Consider the following 23,834-nt stretch of genomic DNA (forward strand, 5'->3'; position numbering starts at 1 on the left):
AGGCCAAGTCACTTTGCCAGGGTGACAGGGAGCTGAAGCAGAATCCAGACAGCTGACCTCAGGTCTTTTGATCAGAACCATCACTCTATTACACTGAAACCAAGCCCTCCTTCCACTTCGCTTCAGATATTACAGAGAGTGCCAATTGCTTCTGTAAACAGAGAGGATTAGCTGATTAGATCGATGACAACTTTCGGATAAAGCCAAAATTATCAAAATTGTCAAAGGTCCTGAAGTGAAGATTATTTTTTCAACAATAATGTGTAGCAAGTATTGCTCCTGCAAATGTGGAAGACAAATGGAGTGAGACTGAAGTCATCATACATTTGAGTTGTGACAAGAAAATAAGAAAAGTCAGGTCACTTATGCTCTGCCATTGGCACCACACAGCGTGGGGATGAGTACACGCCTGTGACCACAGCCCCGTAGGGGCTGCCCTGAGCTCAGCACCTGCTCCACCAGCACCAGTGTGGCCCGATGCTCAAAGAGGCTCTTGACAGTGGACAAGGATGTTTATGGGCTTCTTTCATAGATGGGATAATGCGTCACCCCAGTACCTACAACTTGTCCAAAAAATTTATTGGCTTCTCAGCTGCAGAATGCATATATTTTTGCTTGGGGTTTGGTTATGACTCGCTGCTGGTATTTATATGACTGGCACACATAAGCCTTGTGAAAGGTTTCTAAGGGACTGGAGCTTTTGAACTGATTGCCTTTAGGCGGTGGGTGCAAGAGAGTAAAAACTGGGCATTAAAGAGGTCAGTCCATCTAGTCCATGGATGTTCTATACCAGTGACCTGCGTACACATGCACACACATGCACACATGCACAGGCATACACACACACACACCTGGAAAGGAATCCCAACAAAACTCAGGCAGACAATATTTAATGTGACAAAGCTGTCTTCGGTGTTTGCCTGGCAGAAGCCTCTGAGGGGGTCCCTGTGAGCGCCTGGGAAGGGTGTCTATCAAACCAGTAGAGCTACAACCAAGCTCTGATAGTTTAAAGTAAAAAAAAAAAAAAAAAGGTAACTTCATTAATACACTCATTTCCACGTATTTTGATCAATTAGAATCAAATTGAATCATCAAAATAAATGAAACGCCAAATTCCTGGGGTGCAAAGCCAAGTAACCACCCCACAAAGCGAACGTTGCTATGTTACTGGCACACTTTTCATAATACCTGGGATGAGACCTCTTAGAAGAATTCCCTCTGTTTGTCTCACTTGAAATACGCCATGGCTTCCAACGGTTTTAAAAACAAGGCTGACTACTAGAAGCTGTGTGCTGGCCAAAAGGCAGTTGTAAAACGTCGACCTGGGGGCAGGAGAGAAGAGGAACCCTCTCTCTTTTGACACTCTGTCCTGCTGCTGCTTACTTAAGGTGACCTACTTCCATCTTTTTGGACTTTAGCACCTAAATCATGATTTATTTACAAATAGGTAAAACAAATATTCTAACGCAGCCTGACTAGAGCATAAAGGCACCTACCCTGCCGGTCTGCGGTCTGCAGGGTCAGAGAAAGCTTCCTGGAGGCTGTCAATGCCCCCCTGGAATTCCCTCACTGAGCTACCTCTTAATACCAGCTGAAATGCCAGCATCTTCCTTGTTCCTTCGGCCCATCCTCTGAGATCAAGGTCAAGTCCTGCCCCCCCCCCCCCCCCCCCCCAGGAACCCTTCCCTAACCAGTCTCAGCCACAGGACAGCTCCTGTCACAGGTGATCACTTATTTACCTATAGAACTATTTCATTCATTCAAATCCATTAAGTAAGTATGGCTACTGGCATGGCACCATGCTCGTTATTGACCAATGAAAACAATATGGTGGTCAAACACATGCTAACCTTTAATGACCACCAGGTCACACATATTAGTCAATGAAGAGCACAGTGCCAGGCCAAAAGGACATATTCCCTACATATATTTGAATCTTTCTTTATATCCCTCACAAATCTTAGAACCAGGGGCTTGTATGAATTGTTACTCACTGGTTAACTGTGGTAAGGACCAGGGCAGTTTTGCATGACAAGAAGGACAGATTTGAGGACCTGAAGATGGAAAACGTGGTGGGTGGGAAAGACAGTATAAAGGCTGAGAGAGATACACATAGAAGGGCTATCACAGAAACAAGTGTGCTAACATATAAACACAACACTACAGCTATTCAAATCATATAGACAGCAGGCTGGAAGGGGCCAATGGGGGAAAAGGGGACATATGTAATACTTTCAACAATAAAGAATTATTTAAAAAATTAAAAAAAACAAATCATATAGACAAGACAGTAATTCTAATTGATCAAATGGGTCAAAAAGGGAACTGCTGAACAAAAATATGTGAAATGTGACCTAAATATCTGTGCAAAAGAAAAAAAATTAGCTTGAACTCTTTTAGTATAACCACATTTAAACTCATCTGACATTACCTATAACAGCATTTATATAAAAATGTAAGAATCATTCCAACTTCAATGTTAGGATTCTCGTACCACGTCTCATGATCTGGAGCTTCCTTATGGGTTAAATGTGGTTTTTTAAAAAAGCAATTGAATATTCCTATAACACATTTCAATTACCCTAGTCTAGTTCAATTGCCCTAAACTTATGTTGTTTTTCTAAAGGGGCAGTGATTCAGAAGACCCTTTTCTAGAAATTCTTTGAAGTGTTCAGTGTCTTAGCTTGGTAAACTCTCCTTAACACTAAAGAAAAAAACAAAATAAACCTTTCTTCCTATTTTACTGGAAGTAAAAGGGAATTTTCCAAGGTTATTTGTTAAGTTTCTAAATGACAAAGTGCAGATTTTTAAAATTGCACTATAAGGACAAAAATAATGGTAATTCTGGACTTTGATTAGTAAATAGATTTTCTCATATATAAAATTCATAACTCTGACAGTAAAATTTAATCTGTTTTTAAAATAAGCTTTATAATGCCTGTTAATTGGCCAACACAGAATATGATGTTTCCTCACAAATGAAAATGCATTCAGATTTTCCCCTTGGTCTTTCTAAAAGACCCTTTCCACAAAACAAAAGCTACTTCTCTATAATTATTTCTATGTAAAGATGAAAGTATGCTAAATAGAGAAAATATGACATAAACTATTACATCATGTAATTTCTAACTCTCTCAAACACTTATGCATTTAAAACTCATCCCATATGTCTGTACTACTAGTACATGTTTTCTGGGCTGATGCAAAAATTGAAGAAGTCAAAGAGAAAAACACCAACCAGGGAAAAACAGGAAGTCCCAACTTTGAAAAAATCTCATTCCACCTTCTATGCAAACCACTGGAAGATTAGACAAACTAAGTATTTGTTGACATTGGCTGCAAATTTTGAAAAGGAATAGAGCTTTAAAAATATTCCGGAAGGAGACTCAAACTCTCTTTTTTACTGCTTCTTTTTTACATCTTTCCTTTTGTAAAATACATTTTAGAGGAACTGCTAACTAGAAATCTCAAATTATTTTCATGTTCCTCCCTGTATAGATGAGTAGAGTTGTAGGAAGCTCCGGCTGTTGCCAAGCAACCTCTTTAGTAGGTATAAGGGTCTGCACTGAACATTTTCTCTTGAGTTATCACTTTTCATTTGATCCTCTGAAAACCCAGCACGGTAGGGAGTCTCAGCTCTTGTGGAAGATGGGGAGACAGAGGCTCATAGAGAAAAACGGAGCTATTAGTAGCAGAATTGGTACTCTGGCCTCTAAATCCAGCAGAGGACTCTGAAAAGCATGTGGGCCATCTATTTAGATCTGAGCTTCCTCCTGGACTAGCTGTGTGATCTTGGGCACATAACTTTATCTCTCTGGGATTCAGAATAGCAGAATAGGAATGCTCGCCCAAATCGGTCTCCTGATTATGTGTGTAACAGTGCTTAGTACCAAAGGAGGCATGTCATCAACCCCCTCTCCCTCCTCCAATTAGAAGATCGGAGATACAATGTTTGGGTGTGAGTCCCTGACCGAGAGCACAGGCCCTGACACATCAGAGATGCCCCAGCCCCCATGGGGCCTCAGGATGCAGTTCTGGTTCAGGGCAGACTAAAATTTAAGAAACTCATAGATATAGACAACAATATGGTGGTTACCAGAGGGAAGGGCATGGAGGGTAAAGGGGGACAAATGTATGGCGACAGAAGATGATTTGACTTTGGGTGATGGGCACACAATGCCATATACAGATCAGGTATCATAGAAATGTACTTAAAGCTTATATGATCTTATTAACCAATGTCACCCCAATAGATTTAATTTAAAAAAATTAGCTCTAAAGACCTGTTGCTTTTTAAAATAGCCACAGCCAGTGGAGTGATTCAAGGCAAAAATGATTTCCTGGATGCATGGGGTCACTCCCACTTGGCCCCTTAGTGTGGTCTGGTGGGGACTGGGAAGGACCCTAACTCTGGGTGTTGGACGAGCTCAGTTTTCCAGAAGTGACCATGCTGCCCAAACTGCCTGAGAGTTCTTGCCTCTCATCAGGAGGGAGGAGAGGGGCAGCAAGGAAATAGATAACGGTGGTAGCTACTCTGTGATTTCCAAAGACACAGACCAACGAAGTGGGTTCTGAAAGCACCTCCTATACCATGTGCCAGGGCTGCCTAGCCAGGCTCCTCCAGCTTTAATAGCCCCGTCTGCCCCTCATTTTCTTTTCATAAGCATGGTTCCCTGGCTTCAAAGATTCCGCCTCAGTCAAAAGCAGCCGTAGCTAAGCAAAATCAAGCAACCTTCTCATGACGTAATACGTGTTCTCATTAATCCGACAGCTTTAGAAGGAAATGTGTGCAATGTGTGCCATGTACATGTTCAAAAGCAGCTTTCAGTGACACCTCATTAAGTTAGAAATCTACCCCGGCAGCTGGGATGATGGAGAAACTGCTCAAAGGAGAGCTGAGTGTGGAGGGTCAGACTGGGTCACGTGATCCTGATGCCAAAATGCGGTGTTCGGGACCAAGTTCTCCTTGTCTCGCAAAATCAAAGAATAAGTTCGTAGACAAAGAGGTAAGCGAAAGCAAAGTTTATTGAGAGATAGACAGACTCCTTCTAGCTTGGAGGGGACCCAAGTGGGTTGCCCTGGAAGCTGTCTCGGGGTAAGATATATGCCCTGCTGGCTTCTGATTGGTTCTTTCAAAGAGGAAACTCTCAGTCTATTGGTTATTCCCAGTGGGGTTGCCCTAGCAACTCCCACCTAGCTGGGTCTAGTCTTCCCCAGTCTACTTTCCCTCCTATGGTCCCCTCCCTGACTACCTAACCCTCCTCTATTTCCTTATTCCAGGCACGGGAATTTAGATCGGATGTGATAGGCAATAGGAAAGACCCAGAGCTTGTGAGGGTAGAGTTTATGGTAGGAACGTGTGTAATGGACTAAAATGTCAAGAAAGTAGAGTTAGAAAACCACCCCTTGCCACAGAATCCCAGGGAACAGGTGTGGCATCCAGGACCTAAGGCATTGGTGGCGGGAAAGAAAGTTGGGAGCCAACATTTATTTTGATGTAAGAAATAAGGTCTGTTTCTCATCTGCCTGGAACACCCCACTCCTGAGTCAGTCTCCCTGAGGGTGGGGCCTGTCTCTATAGTGTCAATCAACGTTAGTTGTCTAGCTGCAGCGCAGCAGGGGTGTCATTGCCTGTAGCTGGGTACTGGTGACACAAGCTGGAAATAACACCTGGGACCACCCATTCTCCAAGTCATATAAAATGAAAAGAAAACAATACTTCATTACAACGAAGCCTAAAATTGAAGAGGTGAACTTCCTAAGTTTAAAGGGGAATATAATCCATAAGGAAGGACATTTGGCCAGCGCCAAGCTGCCTCAGTCTCTGTCAGTCTTGACCCTGACATCTGAGGACATGAAAAATGACAACAAGGATATGGTGAGTTGCTGTAGAGTAACTATAGGTTGTCACTCAGTCAGCCACACACTGATCCCATCCTGTGTGCAAGGACAGCTCACAGGACCCCGCTGTCCCCTACTGCTAAGTGCCCCTCGCCTTTGGTGGGCTTTGCCCTGAGAAGCTGTGCCCATGTGGACCTGGCAGCTGGTAAGGACTGCAGGGCATCAGGGCCAGGGGGCCACTGGACATCCAGCAGCGCAGTTCCCACAAAGGGACAGCAGACTAAGTGGTCTGAGACGCACAGGGACGAAGAGGCAGAATGAACAGGAAAGGGCCAGGGGCCAGAACCAGGACAATGACAGCACTGGGGGACAGGGAGTAAGATGGTCCGACAGGCGATGGCAAGAGGGGGCCCTGTTGCTCTTCTTGCCTTCACTGTGCCTGCTCCTCACTTGAGACACCCAATCCCAAGCGAGTTTGCCCTGGAAGTTTGTAGGTGATGTCCCCGTGGCCCAGGGTGCTGGTGGCCTCGGGAGGCAGCGAGCAGGGCCCTGGCAGGAGTGGGTCCCTGCCCCATTTGCTCTCTCCCTCTTCATCTGCTATCATTGCCTTTCTTTGTTACTGACTGTTGAACAATGAACGGGGTGACCGCCCACTGGGGGAAAAATGTGTTTCTCTAAGTGCGAGAAGTCATGCTAACCAATGATGCATTTGCGGCTGCAAAGCAAATGTCTGTGCTAAGCTGACACTTATCTGATGGCAACGTTCTGTTGGGATAAACAGAAATATCTCTGGGATCTGTTTACACTGCTGAGAACCAGGTCCCGTGGGATGGCGAAGAAGTCAGAGCAACTGCATAGCTCTATTCTTTCAAGCAAAAGATGACGTGGTGTGGACTCTGGGAAGTCCTGGCAGTTTCAGGCAGGGAAGCCTTCCTGGGAAGCCTGCTGGCAACCAGCCTGTTTTGGGGCCACAGGGCCTATAGAAGGACACTTATTTTAGCCCCAGTGAATGGAGACCTGAAAAAAGTCAGATTACTAAAGCACATACCCGGGTTGCAGGCTCAATCCTCAGTAGGGGGTGTGTAGGAGGCAGCTAATCAATGATTCTCTCTCATCTCCAATGTTTCTCTCTGTCTCCCTTCCTCTCTGAAATCAATAAAAATATAAACAATAACAAAACAGGGGACTTAATGTTTTAAATGGAATACTCATCACAATTGAAAAATTTTTAAGTCACCATTGGATAATTCTCTTGGAGTCCAATAGAACACTTCCTATGGCAATGCCTGATGAGCGTTTTGTATTTTACCATAATTCGTACTATGAACCCCACCCTTTCTCAGGAGGTCCGAGGGGTGCTCGCTGGGGCTTTGGCTGGAGGTCATCCTCCTGCTAGGAGGGCAGAGATGACTTTGTAGACCATTCAGAACGGAAAGGGCGAGTTCCTGTGTGTGTTGTTCTTGGAGGCCCTTCTAGTGGGAATGGGCCGTGGTGGCTCTTCTATCAAATGTGATCTATCTTTGGTCATTATCCGTTTGAACTGTCCTCTTGTAACCTCTTGTAAGTATAAAAGGGAAATGCAGAAAAGACAGTGGGCCCTTGAACTGGTCGGCACCTGACACACTGTCAAGGGAGAAAGAAAAACAAAGTACCTTTGCACCACAGAGCTCTTCCCTGGAGGAAGCCTATGGGATTTTAGATATACAATCCTGAACAGGATTGGTGGTCATGAATTCAGAAGATACAGTTCTACCTAAAAACATATTTTCTTATTTTTTACTCCATGTGATGAAGTGTTTCTTATGCCTCGTTCTTACTATCCCGGCACTAAGTCAACTACCAAAGTCCCAGCTACGGGGTTCTCCTGCAGGGATGGCCATAATATCCCTTCTATGTTATCGAGTCCACACAATGAGTTCATGAGATTAAGGGTTCTAATATTTCTTGAGCATTGTTTCCTTAGGTACCAATTCTTAACCAGTTGTGAGAAAGGTAAGCCTATTAAAATATTTTCAGTTTTCATGTACGTCTTTACATGTACCTGTAGTAGTCATCTGCGAGACACACACACACACACACACACACACATTTCAGAGAGGAAGGAAGAGGGAGAGAGAGATAGAAACATCAATACTGAGAATCATTGACTGGCTGCCTCCTGCATGCCCCCGACTGGGGATCAAACCCGCAACCCAGGCATGTGCCCTGACTGGGAATCAAATCGTGACCTCCTGGTTCATAGGTCAACACTCAACCACTGAGCCACCGGCTGGGCTTAGATTATAAATCTTTAAAAAGCAGGCACTGTGACCCCCTAGAGTAAGTGGCACAGGTAAGGGAAATGTTTGAAAGTTCTGCCTCCCGCCCCCCTCCAGTTTTGTAGGTCTTGAAATAAACAATTCATGAGACGAAATGATGCTTTTCTAGGGAGAGAAAATACAGAAGTAAGTACGACCTACACTGTTCAAGTCTCATCCCTCTGGTAGCCCAGACCTCTCAGGCTGGGGCCAGGATTCCTCTAAAGAAAACCTCGGACCACGGGGAGCTGGGCGGCTGACTCAACAGGAGGTTCCTTCCTCTGAGTCAGTTTGGTCTCACTGTCCCCTTAGAGTGGGCGCTGGGCTCCCGAAGTCAAAACAGAATTAAGGTCTGAAACCAAGCTTTTGCTCCCAAAGAAGCCTAAACAGGAAGCTAGTTTTTGGATGCCAGGTGGACTGCAGCCACAGACATGGACTCTGTTTCCAGTCTCTGGTGGCAGTGCCACCCCATATTCTGATGTGTCAGGGGCTGTGCACCACCACCAGCTTCTGTACCCTGTCCAAGGGAGGGAAGACGCAAGATGCAATTCTGAATTTCACGGGAGAGGAGAATAACCACTATCAAAGCATGTCAATTATTAACTTTTAAAATGACGAGCAGTTCCTGATGGCACTGAGAAGTCAGGCCAGGATTAACGATCACTGATTTTGAGTTTAAAGAACCCAAGTAACAAGACTAATTATGAATTCAGTGCCTGGCCATTTATTCCAGTGTTTTCAGGTTTCAGGAATCTCCTGCAACACCAAGAAATTAGAGAGATAATTGCATATTACCTTCTACTTTCGGTGCCCTCAGAAGCCAATACTTGCCTGCCCTTGCCTCCCTGCCTTATTATTCCTTAGTGAACTTCCTGTTTCTAAACTGCAAATTCTGCAAAAAGAAAAAACATTCAGCAGGAGATCGAACCTCGTGAATCACCATCAAGGTCATTTTTTTTGCCTCTTCTACACTGGATGGTAGCAGAGGACATTCATAAAATCCCAGATCCAACGTTTCGGCGGCAAGAAAATGTCACGTTACAGAGAACTATGATTTCACCAGGACACTGTGGGTGAAGAGGGCAGGTGGGAAACACATGGACGATTAAAAGCCAAAGATAAACCATGTTCCTGTAAATACAGCTCCTGATCTGTCCAGCCCAGCCACACAACCTCCTAAGTAAGGGAACCCCACGGCCGGAGCAGCAGAGTGCGTTCTGAACTCTGACTGGGCTGGTAACGGAGCAGTCATTGGCTTTCCAAAGTCTCAGCTCTGCCTATGAGATAAGCTCAGCCACTCATGCCTTAACTCATACGTTACAAAAAGACAGGGCTGACCAATGACCGCAGCCCAGAGACAGGGAAGGGGAAAGAGGAGAAACCTGAACGCTTAGGAGCCAGGACTCCTCTCCGAGGGCTCCACCGGCCGCCCAGACCAGACATACACTTCAGATGAAGAAGCCTCCATGTGCAACTGCCCGCCGACAGTGGAAGGCAGGATTGCTGGTTTCAGCTCAGAAAACCCCCAGGCTGCTGTAGACCCTTGGTAACTGCCTTGTGGGTGTGTACTGTTGGGACTACCAGTTTAAGAGCATTCTGCAGATGTTACACATTGTCCCCAAGTGCAAGCAAACAATTAACCTTGTGTGAAAAACAACAATAAAGAGAATATTGAAACTTTTAGTTTTTTCCAACCCCCTGAAATGTTAGGTTGCTAAGATTGGAACACATTTCGGTTTCAGAGGAACCCCCTTTCCTTGTCCTGGGTTCCAACGCAAAGAGGAACTTTGGCACTTCCTTTCAAGTTCCTGTTTTCTGCCTAAAAAGAAAATTCTTGACTGCTGTTAACGCTTTTCCCACTTAAACAACCAAATCACCTTGGCAACAAGGGCTAGAATATCATACTCACTTTTTTATAGAGTCCATGTTTGACACTATCTATCCTATTCAATTTCTTCTTCTATTCTAATCCTTCAAGGTCTGACGACCAAGAGAGAAGCACACGACTCCTCGGTGGCTCAGTAGTAGCCCTTTTCCAAGTCTGAATGTAGAAAATAATATATTTTCCTCTTTCAGTTCATGGCACCATCATAGTCCTTTCCTCCCTGTCTCCCTATATTTACATTTCTTTCCATACAATTATTGACTAGGTACTCTTAATCACTTGATCCTGGAGATAGTTGTTTTTTCTTCTTTTTGTTTTAAGAGTATATGGCTTTTTAAAAAGAAACCAAATCGAAAGAGCCCCAAGAAATTTGAAAACTACCAAGGGAAAACAAATTCATCTTTAAGCGTTAATGTTTCCTCAAATTAAAACTAAAATCAAACAGTCGTTTTGTGCCAAAAGGTAAGTAAGCACTTACTGGGTGTGTAGGTAACAGGACTCTCTCCTTTACCCAGCATGAGCCAGCTCCTCTGAGCCCTCTTCTCAAGGAGGCCTCATTGACCTGGGGCTCTGTCTTTGGTCTGCCTAGTCCATTGGTAGCAAGAATCCTGCTAAGTCAGTTTAGAGAGAATCCCCCACCAGGGATATCTGATCACTCTCAATATCTGATCAAATTCCTTACCCCAACCCTTGGTGTTTGAAGCACTTGACCTGCCCTTAGGAAGAATCCTGTTAGGTCAGTTTAGCAAGAATCCCCTTACCCCTTGATGTCTCCTCTTAGTAATTTTCCACCCCTATCCACTCACACTGCTCATCGGCTGTAAAGCCCACTAGTCCTTGCTGTATTTGAAGCTGACCTTGACCTCTCTCTGACTGAGGTCATCTTCACCCCAATTGCAAGAGTCCTGAAAAAAGTCTTCTCTACCATTTTAACAAGTACCAGACAATTTTTCTTCAATATGGGGGACAATCAAAAGGTGAATAAAGTAGAATCTTGACCCATCATTGCTTCTCCTGTGCTTTGCTTGGACTCATTCCTCAGGTCAGGCCTTCCTCCCTCCTGCCTCCCTCCTCACCCCAGTCCACTTATCCTTCAAGGGGCAGCTCAGGTGCTGAGGTCCTTGTGAAAGGAATTTTTAGGGTGAAATAGGCAGGTTTAGGAAATTTTAGAAATTAAGGGGTCCATGGAAAAAACATAGGGCTACAGAGTTGCAAAAGGGTACATTTCCATAAGACAAGGGAGGAGGGAGCAGCAAAAGTTACATTTCCATAAGACAAGGGAACTGGGAGTAGCAAAAGGTACACATTTATAGAATAAAGGGAAGGAGAAAGAAAGCCCAGAGGCAATAGGGAAACAATGAGGAAGGAGGGGAGGACAGTTGGACCTTTGAGCTCAGGAGTTGCTATAGTAACCAATCTAAGGGAATAGTGACCAATCAGAGGGGATATCAAGGCCTAAAGATCTGTAGCCTTTATAAACCTTAGGAAAAAGGGACTCAGTGGGACTCTTTCCCCTCCCAATGTGGGAGTCTGTGCTGTGAGGTTCTTTCCCTCTCCCCACGTGGGAGTCTGTACTTGTTTGTCAATAAATTTCCACCTTTGCTATACCACCTTTCATCCGTGGTTTCATTCTTTGACTCCACCGGACAAGAGCCGGGAAGCCATCCTGCCCAGGGGAACACTGCATGTTCCAGTCCAGAAAATCCCGTTTTGCTTGAGACGATGTTCCCTTCTCTCATGTTAGAACCAATTATTCCTTTTCCAATGTTGTTTCCATAGACAATTATTGGTCCCTGCATGGCATATGCTTTATTCACATACAGCTTTATAAAGTTATTTTCATGTTTTCCTGCTCAACTAGACCATAAATGATGTGAGGACAAAAGACTGCATGTGTGGTATGGGTGTGAATGCATGTGATCAGTTGATGTACTAGCCCAGCTTCTGACAAATATCAGGTATCTAAAAATGTAAATAAATGAATACCAAGTAGATGGATTAAGCCAGTTCCCTTTTTTTCTTACCTCTGTGGACGAAAGGGGTCACATGCTAACCTGACAAGCTCAGAGAAGGCCTGCATGGCGGTCTTGCAAACTCAGAGACCTAAAGTCACCACAAAGGATGGTCTGAAATTAAACTTTAACTAAAAGCAGTTATGGTGGGTAGTTACATCCTAGGCCGGTTTCTACACTGACAAGGCCAACCTTTACCTTAACTGAGCCTGTCTTTTTGCATCTATAATAACATACCCTTGAAATGTCTGAGTAACTTGTAATTTCCCTTTTTCTGGACCCCTTGGGGCACAACTGAATGTGCCTGGGCGCCAGGACAGATACCACAAATTATCATGTTAATTGTTCCTGCACCCACCTAAGTATGTGTCTATCATTTTGCTTCTTATCCAATCCCAGGTCCCCTCCACCCCGCCCCCCGCCCCTTTGCTTTCTCCCGCCTCTCTAGTCTATCACCAATGGATTTCATGGAACCCACCTATGTCCTTTCCTTTGATTGCAAATGTAAATAGATGTAACCTGCCGTTCTCCAGAGCATTATCTCAATCCATTAAGGTTCTGCTTCCCCACAAATGTCGACAGTCTGGCTCAAATAAACTCACAAAAATTCTTTACAGGGTTGAATGTTTTTATGTTAACAACTCAGAAGTCTGTTTTCAACACCAAGGTACATTTTTTAAAAATATATATATTTTATTGATTTTTTTACAGAGAAGAAGGAAGAGGGATAGAGAGTTTGAAACATCAATGAGAGAGAAACATCCATCAGCTGCCTCATGCACACTCCCTCCTGGGGATGCGCCCACAACCAAGGTACATGCCCTTGGCCGGAATTGAACCTGGGACCCTTCAGTCCCCAGGATGACGCTCTATCCACTGAACCAAACCGGTTAGGACCCAAGGTACATTTTATGGCATTCCTTGACTCAGACTCAAAGATACACCTTAGATCTATCCATCTGCAATAGCTCACACTCTCAACCTACGCTCCTGGGGGTCATTACGTTCACTAATAGTCACCCAATTCAATTCTTTCTTTCTTGCCCTCCCTCAACTCTCTAAATAAAATTTCACTACCTTCAAATTGGCAAATCGGTTGACAAAGCACTGTAGATAAGATGGTGAGCAGTATTACTGACCTACAAAATGTCCCCAGTTGTTATTCTAATGCAGAAGCCATATTATGCTGAAGTTTTTCTTTTCCCAACCTAAAAATATTTTACTTTGTTGACGTAAAGTGGTTGAAGGAGGGAGGTGGCTGTTGTAGGAGACAGTCTACTTTTGGATCTGCCAGATCTGAGTGTGTTACCTTCAATAGCTCACCTGTTTGGGCCCTGGTTTCCTTACATACAAAATAAAAGAGGGTTGGTTTAGAAGCTCCAAGCAAAGAGAGAGGAGCTACTTCACATGGGCCTACGTTTAATTTCTTTCCTACCTCGAACAGCTGCACAGCTGATTATTTTTTTCTCATAACACTTTCACTCCCAACGATCTGATTTCCATCAGAGAGTGACTGAAGGCACAAGAAAGGAACAGGCGTCAGAGGGAGGGAATGGTTCAGATCGGAAATGGTCAAAGGTAGAAGGAGAACGGACCGTGACCTCTGACAGAGGATGGAGAAGCCTTGTTGATGGCTCGTTTCTCTGGATCTCCTCTCTCACAGAACGTTCTTATTCAGGCGTCAATATTTTCATGAGACCCAAGCCTTTCCGCTGTCTTTCTTGGAATAAGGATGACGAGCCCACCTGACTGTTCCTCAGTGGAGCCTCTGTAACAGGCTGGTCTGGCACCAAGAAAAGCTTCTCAAAAATTCACCCAACCGAGAGGCAGGGCAGTCAACACGACAAGCCGCGAGCTCCGGCCAGAATGCAACGTGATGGCAAAACAAACTCTCCCACAGGGAAAAGAAAAACACTCTTGTGGGATATGAAGAAAGAAGCAGCCCCAGGCCGGGAACACGCACTTACATCTAATTCTACGGATCTTGTCTTTGCTACATGTATTGCCATGAGTTTCTGCTGGATATATTTCTTAAATTTAAAAATGATAGAACGTCTGCTTTGATGATGGTGGAGCATGCTATTTTCTAAATTCAAATATTACACTGAATAAAATGCTTAAATTCCTTTAGACATGGTTTCTCATTTTTCTGTTGTTTTTGCCAAGGAGGCAGATGGAAAGGATGTATCGTGTAAGAGTCTAGGCTTGGTCGCCGTGGGGTAGAAATGATGAATCAAGGCTGACAAAGTCTGTTTGGCTTTCCATGGTGCGTCTTGGCAGCCGGTGGCACATGTGTCAGAGGCTGTCTGACTCTGCGTGGTGCTGGCTGATGGGGGGAGGATTCTGTGTGTGACGCTATGGAAACTCTCAAGCAGGAGTGGAAATGAGTGAAATGAAAGGATGAAAATAAGAGGAACAAAAAGGGATAAAAGAAAACCTGAAGAGCCCTGGCTGGTTTAGCTCAGTGGGAAGAGCGTGGGCCTGCGGACTGAAGGGTCCCAGGTTCGATTCCGGTCAAGGGCACATGCCTGGGTTTCGGGCTTGATCTCCAGTAGGGGGTGTGCAGGAGGCAGCCGATCAATGATTCTCTCTCATCATTGATTCTCTCTCATCATTGATGTTTCTACCTCTCTTTCCCTCTCCCTTCCTCTCTGAAATCAATAAAGATATATATTTTTAAAAAAAGAAAACCTGAAGAGCCCACATGAATGTAAGAAAGAAACACAGACATTTCCGGATTATTATGAGATGGGACACATATGTAGTGTTGTATCAACCCTCCCCCAATTATACACTTGCGTTCACGGTCCAACCACCTCTTCTACACCCCGCTGTATTATCCTAGCTAGAAACAGGCAAGAGTGTGACACCGGCCATCATTTCATAGGTCTAAGTGCTTACTTCCTCAGGGTCCTAGAGAATCGTTCCCAAGTGGCAGCCATGTCTCAAGTCTGCACAGCCTCTAAGAGCAGCATTCAGCATAGATGAGCGTTACCAGGATAGCAGTGTCACCCACACATTCATGGTGCAAAATAAAGAGTCTGTTATAATAATAGCAGTAAAATAAAAATACTAATAGTGGATGCAAAAAAGAGCAAGATTTAAGACACCAATAGCTAGGTACACTTTGTTACGTATCCAATTAGTCTGCCCATAATGGCTATGACCCATTATGCATCCTAGTGAAACCTTTAGCTTTTTTCTCTTACCTCCTTGATTTCACATAGAAGCCAGGGTTTTGCCCAGACTCCACATTCAAGTTTTCATTGCTCTCCAGAAGAACCAGCAGGGGGAGAAATTAGCCCCCTCACTGGCATCTACCCCTCCCCCCTGAGCTGTCCCAGCTTTTTACTTTTTATTTTTTATTTTTTTATCGAGGCAGATGCAGAACAAGGATTATACCCATAAAGCAGCTGCTTCTATGCAACCAGCTTTCACATACCCCCAGTCTCATGGTTGCCACCCTTCTAGCAGGAATGTAGCGATTCTGCCCTGGTTTCTTTCACAAAGACATACAATACCTCACTGAAATACTGTCATTCTGGCTTTTGATCCCTTGAAATATGCACATAATAGACACTAAGTAAAGGATCTTTCAGCAAAGGGCTTAACAAAGAATTCATATTGAATTGCTTCTGCTGCGCTCCTTTCGAAAAGAGCTAATTAAAAGAAAATCATGAAATACCTTATTCTAAGTTTATCGAGGTGTTAACAGAGAGACCAGAAGTAGTTTCACTATAAGCTCAACTCGGAACAGGGAATTCATGAGCAGGCTGCTGGCAGGAGCTGCCCCTTCACTGTCCCAGTGGGCCAGTGTCCTGAAGCAGCTCATCGCAGGCCTGGACAGTGACTCTCTGGGGACTTCCCATAGTCATCTTCAGAAAAAGGAAATGCTGACAGTCCATGCTATTGTGCTGTCTTTCTTTCTGTGGCATAACTCATCGCCAAACACTGAGGAAACCCATTCTGGCGGGAAACAGACCGGTGCACAGGTCTATGCATCCCCCTGCTCCATGGGACATGAAGGCTTGCACCGGGTCCTGGACTCTCCAATGACATCAGTCTTCCCCCAGGGGCCCAGCATTTATACCCGGAGGTCCTCTCTGCAGTGAAAGCTGTTCTAAGGTTACAATGTAGTTCTTTATCATCTTTTTAGTATGCTTACTTTTGCCTTAGAGAGAGCCACTTTCCATGTGAACTCTCATTGACCTCCAGCAAGTGGGTTAAAACAAATTAAACCTAATCTCTGAAAACCTTTGCAACTCAGTAGAGAGCATCACTGGGAAATACATGCCCATATACTTAGCCCCCTTTACCGGCTAAATGGTAAAGGGGGCTAAATATATGGTGACGGAAGATGATTTAACTTTGGGTGGTGGGCACACAATACAATATACGGATCATGTATCAGAGACATGTACACTTGAAACTATATTATCTTATTAACCTCTTATTAACCATGTCACCCCAATAAATTTAATAAAAAATTATAGCGAGAAATTATTTTTTCTATAAAAAATACATTATTCCTACAGAAACTGTTAAGACCAGGAAAATCCAGTATTTTATAAATAAGCTTTATTTAAGTTTTAGGCCAGTGTCTACACTTTGGTTGCAAGTATAATAAAATCTCTATGTAATATAAGAGTAATAAACAGTGAACTTTCTAAATAAGAACTTTGCTTCTAATCATTGACTTTATTTTAGCCTGCTTAAAGTAGTATTTTTTAAAGTTGGAATAAATAAGAACTTATGTATCATTATAAAATAAAATTGTCCTAAAGTTTTAATGAATGGTTTTCAATGCAACTTATTGTTTTCAATAGCAGGGAAGACTTTATACAGGACTATTGCCATAAGGGATCAATACTACTGCAATACAAGAGATCAAGGTCAACTCCAAATACAGCAAGGACAGGTTAGGTTTTATAGCCAGCCAATGAGCAGAGTGAGGGAGTTAGGGATAAAAAAATTACTAAAAGGAGACATCAAGGGTAGGAGGATTCTTGCCAAACTAGCCTAATAGGGTTCTTACTTAAGGCTGGCCAAGGACTTAGACATGGAGGGTGGGGAATGAGGAACTTGATCAGATATCAAGGGTGATCAGATGTTCAGGGTGGGGGATTCCCTCTAAACTGACAGCAGGATGCTTGCTAAAGGCTGGCCAGGCAAGGGCAGACACAGAAGGCCAACGTCAAGGCCGAGTAAAGAAAAGGGCTAACTAAAAATTGGCTATGGATAAAATCTTTGTCAATTTCTACCACACCAAAAATTTTAGTTATCGAACTTCAAAAACAAGCAAAGACTTTATGAAAGCCTGACATCAAGAGGATGACGGATTTGTGGGTTTGTACAGATGGCCCATGTTAATTCTAAGCACGTGCCTCTATTACTAATCCTTTGAGGGCATCACCCAGCAAAACCTCCTTCTCCAGTCAACAGTAGAAAACTCAAAGGCCACAGCTTCTTCAGAATGAGGGCCATCTGGTTGACCACAGAGACACAGCATGTTATCACCTTACTTAGAATTACAGTCACAGCTCTTTTACTCTCAAAATGGAATGGCATAAAATAGCCCCAACTTCCAGAGGAAGCAACAAGGAGGAAATTCACCACAAATAAAGACTCTGTGAGTGGTTCTGGTAATAAGTTAACACTAATTGTTTTGGTAATTACAGCTTATAGCTGCTGTAAGTGAGGGCTTCGAGGCATTTGGAATAGCATTGTGCCATTTTCCCACTGACCTGACCAAATAAAGATGCGAGCATTCATTAAGCAAAACTTCCACATTTTCAGGGGCATAAGCCTATTATAATACAAGCAATCATTACTTGGAAAGTAATATGATAACCAAGGAAAGCGTTGTGACTATAATTGAGTCTTTATTTTTGACTGTATTGCATCCATGCAGCTATGGCAACAGTGGGCCCAGATAAATGAGTGAGAGAAAGGATTCCTTTACATTAAGACTCTATGATGTTGAATTTTAGTTTCCTTTAGGAAATGACTAACATTAGATTAGTGGGGTTTTTCCCCCATAAGGACAAAGTCAACACTGTTGTAGAGCAGCATTTGACCTGTACAAATAAAGAATTCAAATTTTAAGTTATATTTCCCAGAAAGTCCTGTCAACGTTTTCCTTTTCAAGAACTAACGTTCAGTTTTCTGCACATGAGCAGACCTTTCACATAATTCTTCCTTCCTCCTATCTGAATACAGTCAGACCATCAATGAATTCACTTGCTGAAAAGGTTCGCCCTGGGTTGTCCAATGCAGCAACCACTAACCACATGTGGCTACTGAGCACCTGAACCGTGGCCAGTCTGAGCGGAGATGTGCTGTAAGTGCAAAACTCACACTGAACTTCAAAGACTTAGCACACAAAAATCTCATTAGTAATTTTATTTTGATTACACATTGAAATAATAGTATTTTGGATATACTGAATTAAAAAAATATATTACACAAATTCTTTTCATGTTTATTTTTACCTGTTACATGGGGCTACTAGAAAATTTTGAATCACATACGTGGCTCCTGTGGCTTTTGTGGAGGACAGGGCTGCATTAGCCAGTTCTTTGGGGAAGGCTGTTTTTCCTAGCCAGCTGAGCAGAATGAGTACTTCACATTTCAGAAACAGCACACCAGCAGAATCACAGAATGACCCCACCAGGGCCCATCTGCTCAGAGACTGATATAACTCTGTTATATAATGCTTTGACTGTACATAAAAAGAGAATGGCCTTCATTTTCAACGATATACAGCATGCATTCAGAAGCAATACCAACCGCAATAGTAAAAACTCTGCCAATAAACAACAGAAATTTCATGACCACAAATGTTCAAATCCAAGAAATACAGGAAAACCACTTTTGCCTTTTCTTGTGCCCTACGTACCTGCCATTTAAAACCACTAAAACAGTATTAATTTGAGGTTATCAGGGCCTGGTGACATTAAGTACACCATTATGAAATTTTACAACACTAAACGACACCAAACTCTCAACTACACATCTGACATTGACTATAGTTGTTGCAAAGGGCAAAGTATGAACTTCAGAGATTACTGCTGATGGTTGGTTGGGCAGTCAAAATGCTGACTTACAGTATAAGGAAATCACTTCAGTTTATTTTATTGGTTCTAAGTGCATGGACTCTGTGATTCATTTAGACGTCAGTGTGTCTATCTCTAGTTATATCTAGGAATAACAACAGCAATAACTAAAAAATAATGATTTTTTAAAAAGAAGAGAGATCCTATTTACAAAATAACAAATTTGCGGTGGAAATGAGCAATTTACAATGATATGTGGCAAGACAGCAATCAGAGCACAGAGTCTGAGTGGGCAATCCTCCTACAAACAACTCAACAATTGGGAAATGGAGAGAGAAAATGTGGGTTATTTTCAAGCCAACTGGAGATCAAAACTAGCCAATGCCTTTCAAGTTCACAGCCTCTGATGCATAAGAAGTCATTTCCACATTTAAACTTTCCTTTTTTCCTGCTGCGCCTTTGCCCAGATAAACAGGCAGCAGACAGAAACCCACTGAACGAGTAGGTGGTAGCAAGAATATCATACTGACGAAGAGTCTGCCGAAGCTTCAGACAGCCTTGCCTGAAGAAAAAAACACCATCCCCATGACATTTTGTCTCCACAAATATCAAGGCTGAAACGACATATTCCCAGCCAGATAATCTTCCTTAAAAGAGGAAAAACACAGGCTCTGATGAAATATGAATAGGGAAAAGTTAAAAATTGATGGAAAACTAATTTCCCCCCATCTTTTTAATGGTTGGGGTGTGGGTGGGGGGTGTGGAGAATGAAAGTCGAGTAGCCTTAGTCTAGAAATAGTTCGTCTGATACATACTGGACTAGGAGCCTAAAGGGCAATAATGACTGCGTGAGTACAGATAGCAAAAGTGGCTTCTTTTTGAATGTTCTAAGTGAACTGCTTTGATTCAGGGAAGGCATGATCATGCACGTCCATGGTGATGAAATCTAACACAGCAGCCCTATGTGCCACAGCACCAAAGATACCCTCAAGGGCAGCCCATGGAATGAGAATCACCATGCTATGCTACACATAATAAAAATGAGCAGTCAGCCCTAGCCGGTTTGGCTCAGTGGATAAAGCATCGGCCTGTAGACTGAAGGGTCCCAGCTTCGATTCCAGTTAAGGGCACGTACATCCGTTGCAGGCTTGATCCCTGGCCCTGGTGTGAGTGTGGGAGGCAACAAATCTCTCTCTCTCTCTCCTCCCCCCTTCCACTCTCTCTAAAAATCAATGGGAAAATATCCTCAGGTGAGAATTAAAAAACAAAATGAACAGTCATTTGCAAACAATGCCAGCTAATAAACTCAGTGACACATTCTGCAGGTGTGAGGGCATTTAGTGGGCTCATGTGAGTGACTGCCAACACTCCTGGTTCCTACTGTGTTATAAAAGGGTCCCTGGCTCTCAAGGATGAGGTCCCAAGTCCAAAGTCCCTACTAAATTACCAGACTTACAGCCCACGAAGCTGGCCCTGGATATTTCCCCTTTCTGCCCGGACCTGAGCGTGGCCTGCCAGAGCTCACCTCTGGGCCCCAGGGCCCTGGTCACACACCCTGGAAGATGAGCCATGTCACTTCATCAACTCAGGGAAGGGTACTTTGAAGAACAAATGTGATAAGGACAATGATCACACTGTTCACCTACAAGGGCTCACAGAACTGTGCTTTTATCTTTTCTTTCTTTGATGCTATCTATACTCACAAGATTATAGCACGCATACCAGTGACATCAGGTTATTTAACCGCTATGATTAAAATATTAATTGCAGATCCAATGTAAGGGACCTGATTTTTCAAGGAATATCTAAACTCTGCACAGTGGAAAATACCTAGAGACCTAGAGGTGAAAGCATAGGACTAATACGTGTTAGGAATGGACAGATCAAACAGGCAGCCTAATTTTCTCATGTTTTTATAAAACCAAAACATGGCAGCATAGAAACGAAATCAAGCATATGAGCCAAATATTCAAAAGTAGGTGCCATCCTCACTTGGTTGCCATACTGAGACTTTTCAAGAGGCAGAGGAGGCCACAAACAACTGGGCAAATACCCAAATGTCCTGTGTTTTGGCCAAAAGAAGTTTTTAAATAGGGACGCCGGCACACAGAAATTCTAATTACTCAGCTAGTCTACGGCCTAACAAAACCCTTTGTACCATTCCACATCTGCTGCTGCCTTCTGACATCTGTGTAAATTTCAACTTTTCAGAGATGTTACAAACATATCTTAGTTCCATATAGAAATCTGACATCTCTGGAATTGATCAAGATTGCAATGAACCGACGATGCAGAGTCCCTTAAGAAACTAAGTGCCTAATTCAAAGATCAGTCTTAAATTGTACTCTTATTTTTTTCTCTCTTTGATGCTATGTTCAAAAGATGATAGCACTCATACCAGTGTCATCAGGTTATTTAACCCCTGTGATTAAAATATTAATTGCAGATCCAATGCAAGGGACCTAACTGATTTTTCAAGGAATATCTAAACAGGTATCAGAGGTTAAGACATTAAAGCTCCTTTTTCAGACTAGTACAATGCATGCATGGTTAACCTGATAATAAACAGCATGTTTAAGCAAATAAACTAAAGTAAACTAAAGGATAGTGTACACACCAATGTGTGTTTTTCCATGGCATGTGTATTAGGTTGGCTTGCCAAGCCACCCAGCTCATAACAAATTAATGGGTGCTGTATCAGGTAGAGTGAACACCCCATATTGGATTAAGTCTCTTCTGCTGTACACCTGGATTTGACTCCCTAAGCAGAAAACAGAGTTGACGACAATAAATTTGCTTTCTACCAGTTTTATCAGGTTATAGATTAAAGAGATAGAGGAAAACACAAATTGTCAGCTTGGCCAATCCTGTTTGTGATTCAACAATTCATATATATATATTTTTTTCATTTGGATTAATGGCTTCTCTGTAATTCAGTTTCTTCATCCATCAAATGTGCACTATTCTGGTACCTATCTCATAAGGGATGTGGTGAGGAGTAAATAAATTAATTTTTATTAAGATGAAGCCGAAACCGGTTTGGCTCAGTGGATAGAGCGTCGGCTTGCGGACTGAAAGGTCCCAGGTTCGATTCCAGTCAAGGGCATGTACCTGGGTTGCGGGCACATCCCCAGTAGGAGATGTGTAGGAGGCAGCTGATCGATGTTTCTCTCTCATCGATGTTTCTAACTCTCTATCTCTCTCCCTTCCTCTCTGTAAAAAATCAATAAAATATATTTTTTAAAAAAAGAAAATATTCTAAAAAAAAAAAAAAAAGATGAAATAAGCAATGTAAAAGTTCTTACTATTTTGTTATATAGTAAGTGCTCCATTGATGTTAGCTTTTTATTTTATTCAGAAATGATAATGTCACTGAATTTCTTTTGCATGAACATTAGAAGTAGGGTGTTGTGTGCCAGATAAAGGGAGCAGATTTTCCCATTCATTCTTAAAATGAAACTGAAAAATGCTTATGCTTCATAGTGAAACCATAAACCAGTCAAAGTCCTCATTTTGCTACTGGTTTACTCATGGTCTGACCAATTTCCATGTTCTTCTCTGCTTCCTGGGCATGTAGCTAAACTACATTTCCCACTTTCCTTTGCAGTCAGGTGGGGCCATGTGACCAGTCCTGGCCAATGGAATGTGAGAGAAGTAATGAACTGTAATAAAGTCAATGGAATGTGGAAGATGTGGGAATGTGGGAGGTCTGGCCCCTAAGAAATCCTCACTCAGCAAACAAACCTTATCTTCCCTCACTTGCCAGTTGGATACTGAAAATCAGTGAAGAAACTCAAGAGGCAGAACTATTACATGCAAGGCACTGGGATTCCTAGATGTCCGCATGGAACAGAGCCATCTCACTGTCACAGGCTGTGGCACAAACAAGAAACTTTTATTATGCTAAGTAACTGAGCTGTCAGCACTGTTTGCTCAGGCAGTTCACAGACCCTAATCCATGCTTTCTCCTTCCCTCAGGCATGACTCTCACCTATTGTAGTAACAATAACAGCTAATCTTTTCACCTTGAGCCAAACACAGTTCTAAGTGTTTGGCATATATTAGCTCTTTTAATTCTCTCAACAATCCTATGAGCCAGGCGTTTTATTTTTTATTTTTCAGATAAGGAAAGTGAAATACAAAGAGTTTAATCATTTATCTAAGGTACACCAAGGTACAACTTAGCCTAGGCAAGTTGATGCACTGGGGTGCAAACAGTCTAGCCCTAGAGTTGGTGTTCTCAATCACTCATCTATACTGCCTTTTAAATATAAAGGTACACATACTACCCACACAATTACTTAGGGTTAGTCCAGCAAGGGCTGAGAACATTGTCAATAAAAAGGCCCTCAAAGCTCCCTTTCATATCACCTCTCACTTTCTCTGTTAGGCAGGTATCTCGTCATTCCTTTGGCTTCCCTGGTCTTTAACTAAGGATCCAATCTGGGCACATTCCATAAATTCTCTGACCTTTGTTTCATCTCTCCTTATATCAAAACTGCTCTCGCCTGTGACCTATGACCTATTTTTCTTGTGATTCTACTCGCAGAGAGCTTATAACTCAGCAATTAGATGGTTATGTCAAGGTTCTCCTCTCAGATTATCTTTTTATTTCAACAGAGATTTAGGAGGAGCCTTCAAGAGACAATGCCATCATCTGAAATGGTTAATCTGATAGTTTCCAACATCTCCAAGTAGGTGTAGGTGTTATATTTGTTTGAATAAGAAGGAATATTTGGCACAC

The 23,834-nt window shown here is 42.9% G+C and overlaps 1 protein-coding gene across 2 annotated transcripts in view; it reads right to left on the reverse strand.

Annotated features, from left to right (window-relative positions):
- Positions 1 to 23,834, reverse strand: part of ANKH (ANKH inorganic pyrophosphate transport regulator) — a 116,529-nt gene that overhangs the window by 57,396 nt on the left and 35,299 nt on the right. The gene's annotated exons all lie outside the window — the stretch shown is intronic.

Source organism: Myotis myotis, unplaced genomic scaffold, assembly GCF_014108235.1.
Source record: "Myotis myotis isolate mMyoMyo1 unplaced genomic scaffold, mMyoMyo1.p scaffold_m19_p_5, whole genome shotgun sequence".
NCBI lineage: Eukaryota > Metazoa > Chordata > Mammalia > Chiroptera > Vespertilionidae > Myotis > Myotis myotis.